The sequence below is a fragment of the Rhinolophus sinicus genome, chromosome 2 (genome assembly GCF_057876585.1).
Source record: "Rhinolophus sinicus isolate RSI-liver-muscle chromosome 2, RSI-T2T, whole genome shotgun sequence".
Lineage (NCBI taxonomy): Eukaryota > Metazoa > Chordata > Mammalia > Chiroptera > Rhinolophidae > Rhinolophus > Rhinolophus sinicus.
Genome location: NC_142502.1, coordinates 174,945,375 through 174,965,664, shown reverse-complemented (window position 1 = coordinate 174,965,664; position 20,290 = coordinate 174,945,375). Strand labels below are relative to the sequence as shown.

General features: G+C 42.2%; 1 protein-coding gene across 8 annotated transcripts in view; it reads left to right on the top strand.

The window, feature by feature from the left end:
* Positions 1–19,615: 19,615 nt before the first annotated feature.
* Positions 19,616–20,290, top strand: part of NCOA1 (nuclear receptor coactivator 1) — a 216,280-nt gene continuing 215,605 nt past the window's right edge. For 4 of the 8 annotated variants that reach the window (XM_088796264.1, XM_019712752.3, XM_019712754.3 and 1 more), the window contains exon 1: positions 19,857–20,214. The gene's annotated coding sequence lies outside the window, so the exon portion shown is untranslated. Of the gene's footprint in view, positions 19,685–19,837; positions 20,215–20,290 lie in introns of those variants that run through there. The other 4 variants (XM_088796265.1, XM_074331760.2, XM_088796268.1 and 1 more) reach the window with 3 other exon arrangements.

Here is a 20,290-nt window from a genome sequence, read left to right as displayed (position 1 = left end):
GGTAAATTGTAGGTCCATGGTTTTGTTGTTTAAATTTAAACTTATCTAACAACCTATTAAGAGCTTGATTAATAAACTGATTATTAACAAATATACAATGAATTAATTAATGAACTTTATCTTGGGATTTTCAGTCCTATCAGGTAAATTTTACCCCCATTCTAAATGAAGGTCCAGCTCTTAGCTCACAGGGAAGTAAAGTCCCATTTTCCTGACATACTTGGGGCCTCACCCCTCCCATACAGGATGGGTCACATTCCACTCAGCCTCTTGAAATCCCGAGCAGTGATGCTGTTCTGACCACCCAACCCCCATCAACATCTGCATCTGGTCTCTCTTGCTGGCCTTCTTCTTAATCTGCTTTTTAAGTTAACCTTTTACTAAAAGGGACTTTTCTCCTATTTCCTGATCCCACAGCTCCTATGTTCCCTCCATCTTCCCCTTCCCCAGAAGCCATGAGCCCAGAGCAGGCATATCACCAACCTTGTCCATCAAACAATTGTGCGAGCATAGTTTCTTGAATAATCTGATATTATGATTTTTCCTACTGTAAACCAATAAGATAGATTCATTTCGATATTTCAGACGTGTGGGAGGAGGAGGGGACTATCTTATGGCCTCTGAATAGGGACAACTGCTCAGTCTGTGTCTTCTAATCACGGGGGTCAGGATGGGAATGAGGGAGGAGTGGGACACAATACAGAGTTAAGAGCATAGATTTTTCAGTCAGGCAAACTTGGGTTGGAGTCCACCATACTCTGCCACTCCCTACTGGCTTAGGACCTTGAGCAAGTTTCGGCCTCTTTTAGCCTTTGGAGGTGATTGCATTACCTCCTTCACAGAAACATGGCGAGAAAGGGAAGAAATAAGACAGGTAACACTGAACCTGGAAACTGGTACGTGCTTAGTAAGTGGAAGCTATTATTTCTGAGAAAATGTACGTTATGGTAAGGCTGTCCACACATTGAAACTGAAACTGGGAGGCTGTCTTCCTCACATGAGGGAAATCTTTTTGTCTTGAGGCTCCTCTGATTCTCTCAGCACATCCATTTTCCTCTGTCTACTGACAGCTTCCTCTGCTTTCTCATTGTTTCTTGCCTCTTGAACTTGGCTTGACAATTTGTTTCTTCGTCCAAAAACTCAGGAGAGGGAACAGGCTTACCTAGTTCACTTTTATGCACCAGACCCTAACGGGTAGGATAGCCCAAGTCTGGGGCCCACTCCTTCCGTCATTCACTGCATAGTTACTTTTAGCCAGAGAGGTGGTGTGGCATCTCCAGGGGACTTGTTCAAGAAGATGTACTTGGGAGAGAAGGCGGAAAATGGCTTATCTCTAGTTGAACTTTAGGTTTAATATATATCCTTATTTTAATCTAAGGAGTCTTAGTAGATGCAAATGAAGTTCTACCAAAGTGATAAATTGTGCAATGAGCCAATTCAAAAAATGGGAGTGATCATTGTTTTTTAAAGAGAACTCTGCTTCACATGAGGAATTGTCATAGGATTCCTTTAAACAGCAATTTCTCTTTTTTGCATATACCATATAATTTATTTTACAAAGAGTGATTTACCTTTTCTCAGGAAAACTGAGTAAGTTTCCTTTTGGCACCGCCACTTGCCTCACAGTTTTTGTATGATACTCAGTCCAGTTCATTCATTAACATTCTTAGGTATGTGCAAATTTTGTCTTTTGCACTACTGTGTTTCCCCGAAAATAAGACCTGGCCAGACAATCAGCTCTAATGTGTCTTTTATAAGACTCGGTCTTATTTTACTATAACATAAGATCAGGTATGGTATGATATGATGTGATATGATGTGATGTGATATGATATGATATGATATGATATGATATGATATGATATGATATGATATGATATGATATGATACTGGGTCTTATATTAATGTTTGCTCCAAAAGATGCATTAGAGCTGATTGTCTGGCTAGGTCTTATTTTCGGGAAAATACAGTAGTTTATTTATAATTGCATCCAGTGGGCAAATATCTTTTACTCAGCATCTTTTTTCACTTTCCCACTTTACTCTTTCTTCCTTTCTTTTCTACTTACTCCAACACCATTTTTTCTCATTTCAATCTTATTTGCTTTTGCTATTTTCTCTGTACTGCACATTGTTGGACATGCAAGGACACTGACAAATGAGCCTCCAGTCCAGGGTCTGCAGTGTGGCAGCAGCCACATCCAGCCTTCCAAAGCACAGAGATACTAGTACGTTGTCCCTCGGGTGTCCTGTGTATACTTCTATGTCATGCAAGTGATTATAAACCTTAGTGCTAGACTGCGTCCAAAATTAAATCAATAAACGAGAAGACTTAACTCCTTGCAGAAACATGTTCATTGTTATATATAATGGCCCTGACTTATTAACTCCTTAATTCATCCCCCCACATTGGCTGCTATCTGCTATCTCCATCTGGACGTTATGCCAGCATTGTAGCATATTTAAAGTGGAATTTATTGTATTCTCTCTCAAACTATATCCCTTCCCAACTTTCCTCCTGATGATGACGAGAGTGATGATGGTGACATGGATTGCCTGCCTCCACTTGTCCAGAACACGGTCGCTTGGGCTGCACTTTTCTGCATATCATCTTCTCTGTGCCTCACAAAAATACTATGAGGTTGATGGAGACACTTTACAAATGAGGAAACTGAGCCCACGAGGGGATGAATAACTTGTGCAGAGTGACAGACGGGTCTTCTATCTCTCAGTTCTATGCTTTAAGCTCAGGAGCACTAACCGGCACCTCTAGCTTATAACAACCCCATAGCTGTTTCCGTTCCTCTTCCTCTATCAGGTCCTATAGCTAACCCGTCACAAACTCCTCCTGATTTTTCTCCTGCAGTGTCTCACACTTGCCATAAGCAAAGCAGTTAAGCATCTGCCTCCTGGTCCAGGCCCTCATCTGCTCATTCCTCAGTGACTGCAAGTGTCTTTTGTTTTCCATGCTTCTTTTTTGGGGCTCTAATTCATCCAGAAGACATTTGGTGGCATAGCATGTTTATTTTGCATATTTGCTTTCCTCTTTTCCATGCGGATTTTGAGGTCTAATTCTAGCTTTCTGTCAGGACTGAAATGAGGGTCTCATATACAGCAGCTGTTAGGATACTAACACCACCGTGAGGGACTCCCACACCCCATTTAAATAGTAAATATCTGCAGATAATTGGAAAAATCATATGTGTAAATATGCTGCTCTCATGATATCGCTCTCTTGTGGCTACAGCAGCTTCCTATTTTCTATTTTGGAGCATTCAAGCTCCCAGGGCCGTATATCCAAAATGTCTTTTAACTGTGAATTTGCTGATCTTGCCCTAGATACCAAAGTAATGAAGCACTTAAAACCATCTGTCCCAAGATTCAAGGGTACACGTGGCTAGGCTCCCTTTAGGGGCTAGATGATGGGTTTATCAACAAGAACATGTTTCTGTAACGAGTTAAGTCTTCTTGTTTATTGATTTAATTTTGGAATGTGGACTCGACTGTAGAACGAAGGTTTATAATCACTAGGAGTAGCCCAAGGAATATGAAAGGAACCAACCTTACTGTGTACCTTCTTGATGCCACCACTAAGTCCGGTATTTTACCTACTTTATCTCATCAAATGCCAACATCAATCCTGCAAAATAGATAAGGATGGGGGCAGGGTGGGGTCCCAGGTTGGCTGCCTAACCTGAATTCAGAGTTCTGACAGGTCTAGGAATATCCAGAAGCCTGGTGGGAAGGGACTTACTTGCTTGAAGAATCAAGGAGGTCCTGAGAAATGACTCATTCTAAGGAGAGTGGGGCAAATGTGGGTCCAAGTGGGAGGGATGTTGTGAGTATTGTAAGCTGCCTGTCACTAATATTGTCTGCTGACTCTGCTCTGGAGATTCCTACGTTAGTCCTAGTGGGACTGAATAAAAGAGTAGAAACAAACGTTACTTTTGCTGGGCAGCCCATGTGGCAGAGAGCAGCCCACGGAGCTCTGGAGGAATGGTGGGAGCGGGGAGCACAGAGTAACCTGGGAGCACGAAGGCCTCAGCTTTGGCCTTGACCACTGGGCAGCAGACCTCACCCCAGGATGCCACAGCCAGAAAACAAGGAAATGGTAGACTCCATTGGCTGCTCAGATGACTATAGTTCTTTAAGAATACTTATGAGACCACCACCAGCTTCATGTTACATGCCCCTTTCCCCACTCCCAGAGCTCTTTGGGAAGAAATCAAAGAGGCCTATTTTACAAATACTATTTTTGTTGGCATATTTTTAGTCACTATCCATTCCCACACCTGGCTGGTATGGCCTGGGAAGCAGATCACAAACATATTTTTATCTCCATTACGCGAATGAGAAACTGAGGCTTGGGAAATATAAGTAACTTGCCTAAATTAATGTAATTAGAAAGTGGCAAAGCTTGAATTAGAATTTAGGTCTTCTTGATTTTGAAACCCATGCTATTTTCACTATATTATTTATTCAACAAACATTTATTGAGTGTCTACTACGTGTCAGGCACATGAGGCAATGGGAAACAGATGAAGTCCTGCCCACATGACCTTTACACTCAGTGGCAGAGATTGATAGCTGTTCACCCAAGTTCACTCTCCTCTTCTTTCTGGACTCATAGCTAGACTACGTTTCCCAGCTTCCTTTGCAGTTAGGTCTCCAGCCTGCTGAATGTGAGTGGAAACGATGAGTGACACTTCCAGGGCTGGCCCATAAAAACCTCCCTCACATGTTTCTCTATGCTGAGACGACTAGTGCAACCTTGGAAGCCATGTGTGGAAAATGGCAGGGCGGCCTCAGCTGATGAAGAACATATGATTTGGCCTGTGCCATGAACAAGAAATCAATTTATATTGTGTTTGAGACATTACACATTTAGGAGTTTATTTTTTATAGCGCTAGCTATATCTTAATTAAAATGTACTCCTACATGAATACTGCCTAGAATGGTTTTCTTTTTACCAAAAGAATTAGAGAAATAAACTTTCCCCTTTATTGAACTAAACTACTTTCTAGAGACAAATTTGAAAATCTAATGGTGTTGGATGGAAAACAATTGCCTGCTGGCCGGAAGGCGCTCCTGTTGGCTAAATGGGCAACAGTAGGAACTTACGTGAGAAAGCTGCCTTGGTCCTGCACTGCCCACAACTGAGGGGGTAACTCTCCCTAAGTCTGGTTCTGTACTAACCACCCCACTTTGCAAAAAGACTCGATGCTACACCCTCCAACCTGGCCTATATCAGTTATGATAAAGGTGATATCTTAACCTCTGTCTGACACTCTTTTGTTTTATTGCTCAGTTTGTTCAGGACTCAGGTTGAGAAGATGATCACTACTTATTGGACCCCCTCAGAGACCTCAAAAGTTATCATAATTTTTGTATAAATCTTCAGTCAGTAATTATTTTTTGATGATTGTATAAATAATCATCACAGTTGAACCAAACGGTATACTATGATTATGTCTTGTTTCTACTACAATATTCCCCCCCTGTAGTTAATAAATACCGTATTTTTTTTTTGTTTTAAATGTTTTTAGTTTTTTATGAACCTTCACTATTTTTTCCCAACTACTACAATTTCTCTGTCAAAGGGTTTTCAAATGTACACAGATAGAAGTTAGTTTAGTAGCTCCCTTTGCTGGGAGGAAGAGGGCTTATGGGAGACTTTCTGGGGTGCTGATTTTATCCTATCTCTCAATTTGAATTCTGATTACACTTTTGCTCACCTTGTAAACATTTTTTTGGGATGATCACTTATGATTTGTGAGCTTTTTAACATGTATGCTATACCACAATGAAAAAAAAATTTAATCCACCAGATCATGTAGATATACTGGAAAAAAAATAGCAAATTCTAGGAAATGAGATTCTTCTGTATAGAAAAGCTCCATAGTCCATGAATTCATCGTTATCTGTAGGATTTGGTCTCTGGATGACAAATACTAATTCTGGTGTGTAGACTTCTCAGGGGTGGAGGGCACTTAAGCAGTATCTTAGCCAATCACCTGTCCTCGCTCTTTTGAGGTTGAAATATGGAAGAGGAAGTACATAGAGTGGACATCAGTTGTTTTTTGTCTGCCTAGAATTCCTTCCTTGGGGGCTGTGCCTGCCCAGTACGTCTAATACTCTAATATGTGGTTTTGATGGGATTGTCAGTAACAACACTCTGTCATCTACCCCCAACACAGAGTTTGATGTTTGCTTTTTGCTTAGTCAATAACACTTTTTATCCCAGTAATTGAACTTTGAGCTGAGAGATACAAACACAGAAGGTGATGCTATGTTATCTGAAAGCAGTGCCATAGAATGACAGTTCACACATTCCTGATACCAAGATCCCTGAAGCTGCTTTGGTTCTGGCCTCTTGAGCACAAATGATCCAACAGATCTTTCTATTCTCTGACCTGCCCTATATCCTTCCAAGTAATTAATTTTTGCCTACATACCAAGAGTCTATTTCCATAATTTTTGAACAAGGAATTGATACAACATCATACCCTCACCATACAAGGTTTAGAAACTATTAGTTCATTCAGAAATTATTGTGCTACATAGAAGTGATTCACATTGTCCAAATTCACAGGCATTTGACATATAAACCATAACATTAATCGATTAACTTTTTTCTAGGAGATAGTCTAAAGACAAAAGCAATCATTCTAAAGAGGGCATACATTTCATATTTAACATTTATTTACAAAGGCCTGCCTGTATGGTGAATAAAGAAAAATGCAACTGTGTTTTCAAAAAGATTTTCAGAACTTTCAAATCATGTCTTGACGTGCTATCCTTTCTAACTCTAGTTCTACAGTGTACTTAATTGATTTTCCTCAAATACCATTTTGTTGTCCTCTGGTCAACAACCTTCAGTGATCCCTCATCATCTACATATTGTCCAGAATGCTCCTCTCTTAATGTCGCCCTCTCCATCCCTAGACAAGGCTTCTGTAAAGCTCTTGTGCTGCGTTCTGGGGCCTCGGGGAGTTGCTCCAGGGGCGTGCGCTGCCTCAGCACCTCTAGGTCAGTCTGGTTACCTCATAATGAGTTCTGCCTCTCTGATTCCTTTATCTTGATCCTAGCTATGCCCCAGTTTGCTGTCTCTTGATCTTCCTCCACCCTTCACTTTGGCAATTCCATGTGCCGGCCTTTCCTCCCCTCTTACCCTGCCTCAACTCCCATAACCAGGAGGGAATCGTATCTGAGGTGTCCTGGTTCCAGAAGAGAGTTTAGGACAAAGATCAAGTCCTCAGGTCTGAGACTGGCATTCAAAACTCTTCAAAATGTGGTGTATTTTCTTTGCTGAACATGCCACTCTAGCTGGCACAATGATTTACTCTCTTCCTGATAGAAAATAAAGCATTTCCAACTCTCTGCTTTTGCCTATGTTGTTCTCTCTCCCAGGAATGCCACTACTTCCTCCCTTTCTGTTTGAATCCGAGCCATCAAGCACTCCACAAATGCTTCTATGGATCCCTCAGTGCTTCATCCCCTCCTCCCCCCACCATATGTCCTCCTGCTTTGCTAATTATTTTGCCATGCTTGTCTTATCTCCGCTACCAGTTTGCAAGCATCTTGAAGGTAGTGACTGTGTCTTATACTTTTTTTATATGTACTATGAGTTTAAAAATTTGTGCTGAGGTTTTGCTCTGTGAAGGGCATGTCACTGAACATTTGGGGAATACAAAGAAATATAGGACTTAGGAGCAGCCTTCTTACCTCCCAGTTACGGAGACTGTCACTGCAGCCCTTGTGCATTAGGCCTGCCCTAAGTACCTGTTTGTATTAGTCAGCTAAGGCTGCCATGACAAAATACAGAGACCGGGGGGCTTAAACAACAGAGATTTATTTTCTCACAGTTCTGGAGGCTAAAAGTCCAAGTTCAAGGTGTTGGCAGGTTTGGTGTTTCTTTTTTTTTTTTTTTTAATGAGGCCTCTTTTCCTTGGCTTGCAGATGGCTACCTTCCCACTACACTGTTTCTCCAAAAATAAGACCTAGTCGGACAATCAGCTCTAACGTGTCTTTTGGAGCAAAAATTAATATAAGACCCGGTATTATATTATATTATATTATATTATATTATATTATATTATATTATATTATATTATATTATACTATATTATATTAGACCGGGTCTTATATTATAGTAAAATAAAACCAGGTCTTATATTAATTTTTGCTCAAAAAGATGCATTAGAGCTGATTTTCAGGTCTTATTTTCGGGGAAATACGGTGTGTCCTCACATGGTTTTCCCTCAGTGCATGAGTGCATCCTTGGTGTCTCTTTTTTAAAATTTATTTTTGAATTACAGTTGACATACAATACTATATTAGTTTCAGGTGTACAACATAGTGACTAGACATTTATATGCCTTACGGAGTGCTCACCCCATGGATAAGTCTAGCACCCATCTGACACCATACATAATTATTACAATATTATTGACTATATTCCCTATGCTGTACTTTACATCCCCATGACTCCTTTTATAACTGCCAATTTTGTACTTCTTAATTCCTTCACCTTGTGTGTGTGTCTCTCTCTTTTTTTAAGTTTCAGGTGTACAAAGCAATGTAATGGTTAGACATTTACACCCCTCACAAAGTGATAACCTCCCTCCCCCAATCTACTACCCCTCTGACATCACATATAGCTGTTACAATTCCATTGACTCTATTCCCTATGCTGTACTCCACATCCCGTGACTATACATACATATAAATATATATTTACTTATAGTTGACATTCTACTTCAGCTTCATATGTATAGCGTGTTGGTCAGGCATTTACACAGTCTATGAAGTGATCCCCCTGGTAAGTCCAGTGCCCATCTGACACCCTACATAATCTTTATAACATTATTGATTATATTCCTCATACTGTATTTCATATTCCTGTGACTACATTGTGACTACTAATTTGTACTTTCTAATCCCTTCACCTTCTCCCCCATCCCCAGCTCCCTCTCATCTAGCAGCCATCAGTTTTTTCTCTGTATCTCTGAGTCTATTTCTGTCTAGTTTGCTCATTTATTCTGTTCTTTAGATTCCACATATAAGTGAGATCATATGGTATTTGTCTTTCTCAGTCTGACTTATTTCACTTAGCATAATATTCACCTTCTGTCTCTTTGTGTGACCAAATTTCCTCTTCTTATAAGGACAGTCAGATTGGATTAGGGCCCATTGTTACAATCTCATTTTAACTTAATCACCTCTTTAAAGGCCCTTTCTCCAAATAGTCACCTTCTGAGGTACGCGGGGATAGGATTTCAACATAGGAGTTTGTGGGGCAGGGGGAGCACAATTCAGCCCATTACCCTGTTGAATGATTGGTTAATTATAACCCTGTGCAATAAATTCCACCTTCCATAGGAGGCTAAATAGTTGTGGCAATTGCCTGTGTGTTGTTGGATAACACATTCCTGAATTTTTGGAGGCATTCCATCAGATATGCTGCCTTTGGTTTTACTACAAAACACAACGTAAGACACAGGGAAGTCCTCATTGCCAGAAGCAGTGACAGAAGTGTATCATCTCCATATTTGGTTTTCCATCTTTCAAAATTACAAGTGGAGTCTCCTTATGACCCACAAAAAAACTCAGGGGATTATTAATTGTATCTCTTCATATTCTCCATCTGCAGCTTCTGGAAGCTTGGATTTCTCCCCTTGATCCTCCATGCCATAAAATTTTCTTTGAGTCTTTTCTATGGATAAATCTTGTCAAGAATCTGATCTGTTAGGCACATGACTAAGGTGGTGGCAGCATTGGGGATAATTACAGGCCAGTGAAGGTAATTGGTATACGGATTAGCTAAAGGCAGGCCTCATACAGGTGTGGCTGACTTTGGAATGGGATGAGTGAAGGAACACAGAAGTTGAAGCATGTGGCCAGTATGAGGGTTTGCTGAAGTCTGGAGGACAAAGTTGAAGGAACAGTGAGTAAACTTCTGCTCAACTAGATGGAGAAGCATCAGGCTAAGAATTTGTGGGGGAAGATGTCACCCTGACAGCACACAACTTGCTTTGCACATTCTCTGTTCCCAGCAGAAGAGCCTTTTAAAAGCTTAGCACTGTTGGCCTCTCCGTGTACGCAACAGCCATGGGCAGTCCGGATAGTCAGCACGCACGGCTGTGGCCACACGGGTTGCTTAGGGATGGATGACTTTTGTGTTACACTAGTCGTTAAATATTTTGAATATCGCCCTTGTGCATATGTATAATTTCTCTATCTTTTTTGGTAAAATTTCTGTCAAGGGCTATTCTGCTATTCAGTGTTCTCATACAAAGATTTACATGATAAATTTCACTTGGCATTTAGAACAGGATGATAAATATTTTTATGCTGTAGTGTACAGTTCCAATTAACATCAGCACTGAAGTCACCGGAACGGTCAGTTTCTCTATATGGCAGTGACTACTGACAATTTGTCTTGGTTTCCTGGGTGTCATCCAGTACATTGGCCAAAGAGGCTAAAGCACGCATCTGGGTTTTATATTTCAACCTCCTTCTTGCCTCTTTTTTTTCTCTTTTTAATTTGGGCCTCAGCTTTTGCTACTGAGTACCTAAGTGCAGCATTGGGAGGTTCCCTTACCACTCATTCATTCCTCCAACTAATATTCTAGACTTCCTACTAGGTGAGGAACAATGGTGAGCAAAGCCTGACTTGCTCCTTGTCCTCATGGAGTTTAGAGTGAAACAGATCCCTCGTGGCAAAGTAAGCCAAGAAGTCACATCCACATTGGTGACTTTCATCTCATCCCTGTCTACTTCCCCTAAACCTTGCTTGGTTCATTATTTTCCTTTTTTGAAACTTCAGTCTTTTTGAATAAGTAATCTTCCCCTCTGCCCACCGACTTGTGCGTATCTCCCTTGTATCAAAGTGATACTGCTCTTGTCTTCGTTTAGGTTCTTGACGATCATCTTCTCTCCCCACCGACAGACTTCACAAGCAAGTTAGCCTTGCCCTCCCACTGCCCACTCACTTCTTAACCACTTGTAGTCCTGTTTCCACCCCTACTCACTGGGTGGCCAGGTGATTTGACTGCTCTGTGCGTTACCTCTATTTGATAACTGAGGGCCCTTCTCCTTTCCATGCTAAGAGCAGCAGCAGGCAAGCAAGTGCCTTAAATCTGTAAAACTTTGTCCCTGAAAGCCTTCCCTCAGACTCATCCCAGCAAAAAATGGCCCCTGGAGGAAGCAACTAACTAGCTGTTTGACCTTAGGACAAGTCACTTAAGGCCTCAGTTGCGTTACCTATACTATGGGTAAGTTCTGCCAAGATCTCTTCTTGCCTTAGGAGTTTGTGGGTGTAGGAAGTTAGATGTGGAAAGAGCCAAGGGTAAGAGTGTCCCCTGACCCTAGGGACAATAGGAAAACAAGGAAATAGCAAACTTTTTGAGAGCTCATGGAGAAAGGGTAGTTGGGGAAGGGAGGCCAGAAGAGGCTGCAGGGCAGTGATGAGACTATAATGGAGAAGAGCAAAGGGGCAAAATAAACTCCTTCCTTGGATTGAAGCAGCATGTGGTTGGCACCTCCACAGTAGAGGCCTCTTCTCATTGTCTTCCTGGCCTCACCTTTACTTGACTTACCTATAGCTTAACAATAGATCAACCCCCTGTGGAAAATTACCCTGAAACTTATGATTAATACCCTTAGGCTTATTGATCACAATCTCTATGGTCTAGCATTCTTTCCAAGCTAAACCCATCATTGTTTCTGGGTTGCTGACTCCACCAGAGAGTCACGTGGCCAGAGGGAAGGCTCCATGCAGACCCCCTGGAACCATCACGTAACCTCTGGAGGCCTGCCCAGATTTTCACTTAAAAACTCCAAGCCGGTCTGAGAATGTTAAGGCAGTTTTTGGAGGTGTTAACCCACTGCCTTCTCAGACCACCGGTGCTCTGATAATAAACGCTTATTCTATGACCCAACTGCTGCATCCATCTATTGGCTGAGTGTTGCAGGCAGCACGAGCCCTGGACTCATTTGACCTCCGGTTTCAGAATCAAAACTATAGACACTCATCAAACAAGAAGCTATGTGCAGGCTCTGAGCTGTGGACCCAGGATATGCGTAGTTTGAAGCATATCCTTGACTTGTTCCAGCTCCATGAATAGAAATATATACATCTTCCTTCCCTAAATGAAGCTCTACAAGCACCAACTATTATGGTTAGTTGAATACATCAAACTTCCCTGTTAGAGATGAGTGCCTTGAAGGCAGGGAGCCTCCTTTCAATCTTTATAGCTTCCTAGCCGCTGTAGGAAGTAGGCACTCACTTTGTTAAATTGAACTGAAAAATATTCTTAGATTTTTTTCCAGTTTGGTATTGAAGGGAAATTCTCTGAGAGTGATTTAGAATGATTAATACATTGGATTATTTTAGCATTAATGTTTGTACTTTATATATTCTACTTATATGAAACTTTCCCTCCTTTATTTACTTATTTATTCATTTGTTATCTGTTTCTTCCACAATATAAGCTTTGGAGGTCAGAAATAGTTCCCTCTGCACCCCCAACACTTAGAAAAATGCTTGGCACATAGTAGGGCTCTAACTTAATATTTATTGAATGACTGCATGAATGAATCTCGGGGAAAAATTTCTGCTTACGATTCTTGCATAATGAAAAGTTAGGGCCTGCCTTCAGGACTGAGGAAGTATAGCTCGCAATTTTCCCTTCTCTGCTTTCTCATGCCTTTCCTCCAGTTGAGTGGCAGAGTTTGGGCAGCCCCAGAAGGAGAGATGGGGAAGAGGAGTGTGCCCACCCCATCAAGCTGAGAGAGTGGAACTTTGTCACCCTGTAGCCACCCAGAAGGTTCCACAGCTGTCTATTTGAAACTGCTGCAGCCTGCAGCTCAGTGGGGCATTGGAGAGGAGGGAAGGTTTGGCCAGGGAATGGCCAGCCCTATATGAGCTATGTAGGGGCTCAGCAGAGAGCATCCCTCAGCAGGGCACTAGTGGGTACCACCACGAGCTCTCACCCATGTATCAGCTGCCTTGGCAGGGGCTCTGTCCCAACACCAGCAGCTGATAGGCCCCATCTTCTCGAGAAAATTCAGTCATTGGTGAGCAGAGATATGAAAGAACGAATCGGTGTGTCAATAGCTGTTAATTGCATCGGTGTGCAGGTTATTCTTCTGAAAGCCAAACCGAATGAAACACGAGGGCTGATGGCTTCATGCTGGGTGTGGAGGGTCCTGCCTTTGTGTGCTCACAGGCTGGTGGCATCCACAACCTAACCTAATGATGGTGGAAAGGGGCAGCCATTCTTGTTGCTCTCAGAAAGACTAACTGAGCCGTGAAGAGGATAAAGCTCACCTTCCGTGGCCTATGCCCACCCTCTGTGGCTCTTACCTGCTTCAATTCCCCTACATTCCTAAAAGGGAAGAGAGCCATCTGTTTGATCGAATCCATGAGAAGTCTAAGGCATTTTGTAAGTTTCTAAGGTAATTTGTTTCTCCTCCTGTTAAGTATTTGAATTCCAAAAGAATATTGCTCAAATAAGTAACAATTATGACCTGTGCCTTGATAACCTCTTTTGAAGAATAAAGTCCAAGGAAGAATCCAAAAGCAAGAGAAGGGGAAAAAAATAAACCCAAATTTGCAATAATAGGGAATGGTGAAATCAATACAATTGAATACTATACAGCTTTTAAAAACCAAGAAGTCTGAGGCATATATACAAATCTATAAGATATAATATTGAAAAAAAGAAAAACTAGTTCATAAAATAGTTCATGCACTGGTTATATATCTGGTTACTGATTTGTAAAAATATGTTCATTTTTATACACTGTTAAAGTGTTCTGTCTCACTAATCTGTATCTAGCACAATGCCTGGCATGTGGTAGGTATTTTGGAATATTTATTAAATGAACGAAGGAACCAGAAGTAAATTTAGAGAAATGCGTGGCATTTATATTCATCAGATTTCTTTACTGTAAAACTGCTTAAATGCATAACAAAAGAGTTTTTGAAAAAGATTATCTTTTCAATTGCATGTCTATGAAAGGAAAGGAAGGAAATACCAAAACATTAACAGTAATGGTGTCTGAGTTGTGAACTACAGGTAATTTCTATTTTCATTTGTCAACTTGTTTGTATGTTCTCAATTTTCTACAATAACCATAATCAGGGTGCAATTATTTGTTTAAAGGATCATCCTGAGACAGCAAGTTACAAACCCAAAGGAACGAACCTCTGTTGTCAAAATTGCAGGCGCTGTGGTAAGCTTGGGAGTGGGGTACGGCTGGCTTCTCGCAAATCTCACAACACAGACCACTGCCAACCCCGTCCTCCTACATATACAACTGGCTATGGCATTCAGACTTCAAAAGTGAGAAGCAGCCACTAGCAAGTCTGACTGAAGCCTACATATGTCAGAGAGCCACGCCTGTGTTTTCCAGCATTACTACTTGGGGAAAATAGATGAAATTGTCATCTTGGAAGGATGCAAAGAAAGCATTCATGGCAGTGTGCTTTTAGGACTGAAATTTTAAAATAACCAAAATGTCCATCGTAGAGAATATAATCCCCAACATTCAGATGTAAAAACCAAAGGAAATGTATGGTTCCTTTATCTTCCAGGTAAGGTTAGAATGGATGGATAATGTTCACCTTAGGAGAAACAGGACAATTCTTGAGACCAGAAGTGTGAAGTGGTCATGCGGGAAAGGAAGATTGTCTTTTAAACACAGTCATACCTACATTGCCACTGGGTCCAGGACACATTGGAGCTGCTTATGTCACTGGAGAATTCACCACCAAGCATGAAGCAAGATGATGTTGCTAAGTTCTTAGCTCTGAAAAGTGAACAAACTAATGTAGAAGCTAAGAATATTTCAGAGAATAGCTGCTGCTTGAGGTACAGGAATAAAGTTATAGCAACAAATCAACAAGACCCGGCGAAGAGATCAGAAAACCTGTCATTTGATAATGGAACACTATGACATAGTAAGTTTATTTGGCTTAAAAAAATCAACTTCCTGGGCAAAAAGTTTTACCACCCAATTAACAGCTTAGGAGGTACTAGGACAAAGAGAAACAATTCAAAATCACTATCATTTGGAGGTAAAAACCATTTAATTTTCAATTGTTAAAAAGAAATTTATTAGATGTTTTAAGTGAAACCCTATGTTTATGTAATTCTTCTACTTCATACCACACCCTAGAAGACAGTAACCTTTAGCAGAGTTCAGGTAGCTTAAAAAAAGCAGCGTTTTGATAGGCTCAGTGTATAAAAGGGTCCATATCCAGTCTTGGATCACAAAGTGGACCCAGAGTCTTGTTGCTTTGGAAACAATAAAGTTCAGGAAGATGTAGAATGTTTGTACAGTAACCCTCTTATTTAAAACTCTATGCCTTGGTTGTAAATCAAGGCCACATCTCTGTCAAAAAGGACGTAGATTCTCCAGGCAACAGATGGATGCTTCATTCTTACTGATATAATTACAAACACTAAAGTTTCTGATACATATGATTGTAGAGAACAAAGTTTCTCAGTGAGTAGGAAAGCGGTAGTCACTCGAAGAAGGCAGCTAATATGACACTTTACAGCTGCAGTGTGTCCTTTGGGGACACTGCATCCTGTTAACTGTGCAGCTGGCTTTATCTGTGCCTATTCTTCCAGCCTGATGAATGGCTGGGCAGATTGTTACTTTCTTGGTTTGAGCTAAGTTTTACTTTCTCGTGGGCAAACATTATACTATGTGCTTTGCATATGTTATTTCCATTCATCTTTGCCACAATCCTTTGCTAGCATCTTATTTACAGATGACAGTGAGATGTTTAAAGTGTTTAGTTCAAAGTCACACAGCTTCTAAGGGGCAGAGCCATTTCAAACCCAGGTCTACCTAACTCTAAACCTAGTCTTCTTAAAGCCTATACTTCAAGCAAATGCAGAGATTAAAGACTATTAAAAGGAAAATTGATAAAATTCATCTTGTGGGAAAGTGGCAGGCTCATGCATTGTAGGTAGGACCATAGATTGGAACAATTAAGTATGTATCCTATGAGCCAGCAATTAACCTGCTAGGAATTTAACCTAAAAAGTAATTTTCAAACTGTGCACAGAAGCACACATTAGAATTACAGCATTATTTACAAAAATAAACATACAAAAACCAGAAACAATGTGAATGTTTTCCAGTAAGGGATTGGTTAAGTAAGTGGACAAAGAGACATACAATGCAAGAGGAGTAGTCAGCCATTTTAATGATGAAAATATACCGTACAGTAAAAGACATCAGATTATCAATGAGCATTTATAGTGTGATTTTTATTATGTAAAACTGAATTCCTTACTGTATATATGTGCAAATATACTCAATGTGTGGAAAGGTGTTCATTATGTTTTCTCTGGCTCAGTGGAGTTTGTGTTTTTCACTTTTTTTGTACTTTTCTTTATTGTTTGAATATTTTATGAATTTGTTTCATTATTACAGAACAAAAAATTATTTGAAAAAAGTGTCAAAATTAAATCAGTTCTTGCTTCAGTAACTGATCATGTACTCTAGCCAGATGTTTTATAGAACTGGGAATCTATTATGCTTTGGAGAAAATTCAACAGGCATGTTACAGATCCTGGTCAGATAACTAGTATGCTTCCATTCTACTAAAGGATTATTATTAATGTAGGGGGTTCATAGGACTTGGACTAAAACCAAAGCTATCTAGGTTATAAAAGTTAAATGTTGTCTTACATTTTTATTTAACAACTCTCTTCAAGGAACTTTTATTTAGAAGTCAGTCCTACTTGTTGATTGGCATTGTACTTTGGGAGTAAAGGAACTTTCACTTAAATAGCTAATGTAAATGGATTTCAGAGAGGCTGCTATGGAGTTCAAAAAGTAAACCTAACTAATGAATCTTTTGCCCCTGCATTAAGGCTTCCTGGGGGGTTAGTCGGAATAAAGGAAGTGAGCCTATTTAGGAAAAGTAGCCAGAGAAGTATTGAAAATGGCTAGAGGAGAGAAGACCAATTGGGAGAGATAAAATTGGGTTATAAGCTCATGAAAAAACCTCAACATAACTAATCATTATAAAAATGCAAATCAAAACTTTAGTGAGATACCACCTCACATCCATTAGGACGGCTACTATCAAAAAAACAGAAAACAACAAGTGTTGGCAAAGATGTGAAAAGATTGGAACCCTCATATACTATTGGTGAAAATGTTAAAATTGTGTAGCCACTGTGGAAAACAGTAAGGAGGTTCCTCAAAAAAATTAAAAATAGAATGACCACATGACCCAGCAATTCCACTTCTGGGTATATACACAACATAATTAAAAGCAGGGTCTCAAAGAGATATTTATACAACCATGTTCATTGAAGCATTATTCACAATAGCTAAAATGTGGAAGCAACCCAAGTGCCCATTGACGGATGAATGGATAAGCAAAATGTGGTATATACATAAGGCAGACTATTCAGCCTTGAAAAGGAAGGAAATTCTGCAATATGCTACAACAAGCTTGAGGACAGTATGTTAAGTGAAATAAGTCGCAAAAAGACAAATACTCTATGATTCCACTTAGAGTAGTCAAAATCATACAAAGTATACGGTGGTTGCTAGGGGCTGGGGGGAGGAGAGCATGGGGAGTTATTGTTTAATGGTATAGAGATTCAGTTTTACAAGATGAAGAGTGATAGAGATGGATGATGGTCATGGCTGCATAATAATGTATTTAATCACTGAACTGTACACGTAAAATGGTTAAGATGGTAAATATGTGTATTTTAACACACACACATAAACAAACTGTGGGTAATAACTGTTTTGGCAAGTGATTATGATCTGTAGAAGAAGAAAATAGTCCAAGGGTTTTACTTAAGAGTTTTACTTAAGGAGTCTCACCCTGGAAAAGTTCTTTCTTTCTTTAACATCTATGGATAGTTACGACAATATAAGTAATACCTTAAGTTTCATTAATTATTCAACAAAATCTCAGCACTGCATGTCCTAAGGATGTTTTAAAGTTAATTGACACTAAGCTGCAGGTGTTGGGGGTGGGGGCTGGAAGGAAAGATGCAGGTGTTATTAACAGTTGAAGTTGTGGAAACAAACCAAGTCAATCTAAGTGAGAGGAAAGGAGGGAAAAAAACAAAACCTTGAGGATATCAACATTTCATGGCTTTGTAAAAAAGGAGCAGCCAAGAAAAGTGCTAGCAAAGGGAAGGCCTGAACACAGGTAGAGAAAGGGGAATGATAACGAAGACAGAGGAGAGCAGAGTTGCAAACAGGAGGAGTTAGCAGCATCAAGCGCTGTAGAAAGGCCACGTGATGGGAGAATTGAAATGTCCACTGGATTCGGCAGCCAGCAGTTGCTAGAGTGTAGCCCCAACAGGAGTCAGCATTTACTGGACAAGTGGCTCACTGGTAGGTACCTTCACACAGTCTGGATTGGACTGGAGTGAAAGGTAGGTCCTGCAGAAGAGGACTGACTTACAGGGGATGGAGACTCTGCAGGTGGCTGGAGGTCTTGCTAAACCCGGGGAAGGCAAGACTGAGGGCCCTAGTAACAGGTCTTTGACAAGAATTAGTTGAATTAATCTATAAAAGAATGTATATTATAGATGAATGTGGGGTGTGGGCTAAAGGTTGTTTAATGCGCAGGACAGGAAGTGGATGACGATCTAGGGTATCGCAGTGAATGATGGCTGGATGGCGTACCGCCTTTGGGAGAAGTCCGCTGCTTCAGAGGGATGCCAGGGAGATTGGTGTTTGCAAAGCGAAGTCAGTGTGAAGGGCTTAAGGATTTACAGAGGTTGCTGGAAATTAACACTGGGTAGAAAATACTGGAAGACATTTAGCAGAAATCGTTGGGAGACAACGTTGAGGCAGGTGAAAACAGCTAACTGGGAATGAGTGCAGGAGAGGACAGACGTATGCTTCACAAAGTACTTCCGCAGCCAGTGACTCATTCATCAATCCTTTGGACAATCCGGGGAGAGATAGGTGTTATATTGCGAGCCTTTGGAATAAGGGATGCTTTTCAGATAAAGCCATCATGGCACAGAAAGCCTGTTCAGCAGCTGTTTGATTCCTCTGGTGACAAGAAACACTCTACTTTTGGAAGTAGCACTTCCATTACAGAATAATAAAAAAAAGCCGGTAGAAAAGAAGAAAGGTGTGGGCCCTCTTGAGGGGAAAGCTCTGTCAACGTTAGACATTTTGGGTAATTCAACAGAATTGCCGAGCCAGACGTGTCAGTCAGATCTTTTCATCTGTGAAACGAAACGAAGGGGGCAGATGATCTTTCTTTCCCCCTGTCTAACAGCCTGTGAAATCATCTAGGCAACCACCTCCCAATTTTACAGAATAAAAAACGAGGCCCGCGGGATGCGTCTAGCTCAAAGTAATACAACAAATTAGTGGAGGTACTGGCCCAGAACCGACTCCTCCCCGGTCTACAGGGCCGCTCGCCGCTCCACAACCGTCTCTGCAGCGAGAGGCTGCAGGCCGGGAGGCCTAGCTGAAAGCTCCCTGGGGTTCGAGGCCGCTTCCCGGCAGCAGTCAGAGGAACGCCCCGAGGGGAGGGGAAGAGTTAGGGCCTCCTTTCCCACACTTCGTTAGGACGCGGGCCCGGGCGGGACCACGGCAGCCCTCTCGGGGGCCTGCGGCCGGCAGAGGGCGCGGGACGGCTCCTCGCTCCGCCGCCCAGCAGGTGGGGAGCGCGCTGCCCCGGGCGCTCCGTCGGAGCTCGCAGGCACCAGGTCGCGGCGGCCCCGCGGGGCCGAAGAGCGCAAGGGCAGCGCGGCGGACGGGGCGGGGCGGCGGCGAGCGGGCGGGGCGGTGGAGAGGGCGGGGCCGCCAGTGGGGGGCGGCGGCGGCGGCGGCAGCGGCGGCGGCGGAGGAGGAGAACATGGCGGCCGCGGAGAGCGGCTGAAATGCCTGTTCTTCAGGCCAGGCGAGCGGGAGTCTGACGCGATTCGCCCAGCCCTCCCCTCAGACGGCTGGACCGCGGCCTCGAGCGCCTCGGCCGCCTTTTTCCCTGCTGCTCCTTCGAGCGGAGGCTGCGCCGGGTCCGTTTTGCATCCCCCTGCGGGGGGACCCCTACTCCGGAGGAGGGGGCCGGAGAGCCGCGGAGGCGGCGGGCTCCCGGCCCGAGGAGCGGCGGAGGCCGCGGCGGTGCAGCCACGATTGCGGGCGAGCGCGGCGCCCGTCAGCGCGGCCCAGAGGCGGCGGCGGCGGCAGGTGAGTGGCGGGCGGCGGGCGCCGAGCCTCCTGGTGGGTGCAGCTGTCACGAGCCGTGCGGCCGCCGAGGCCCTAG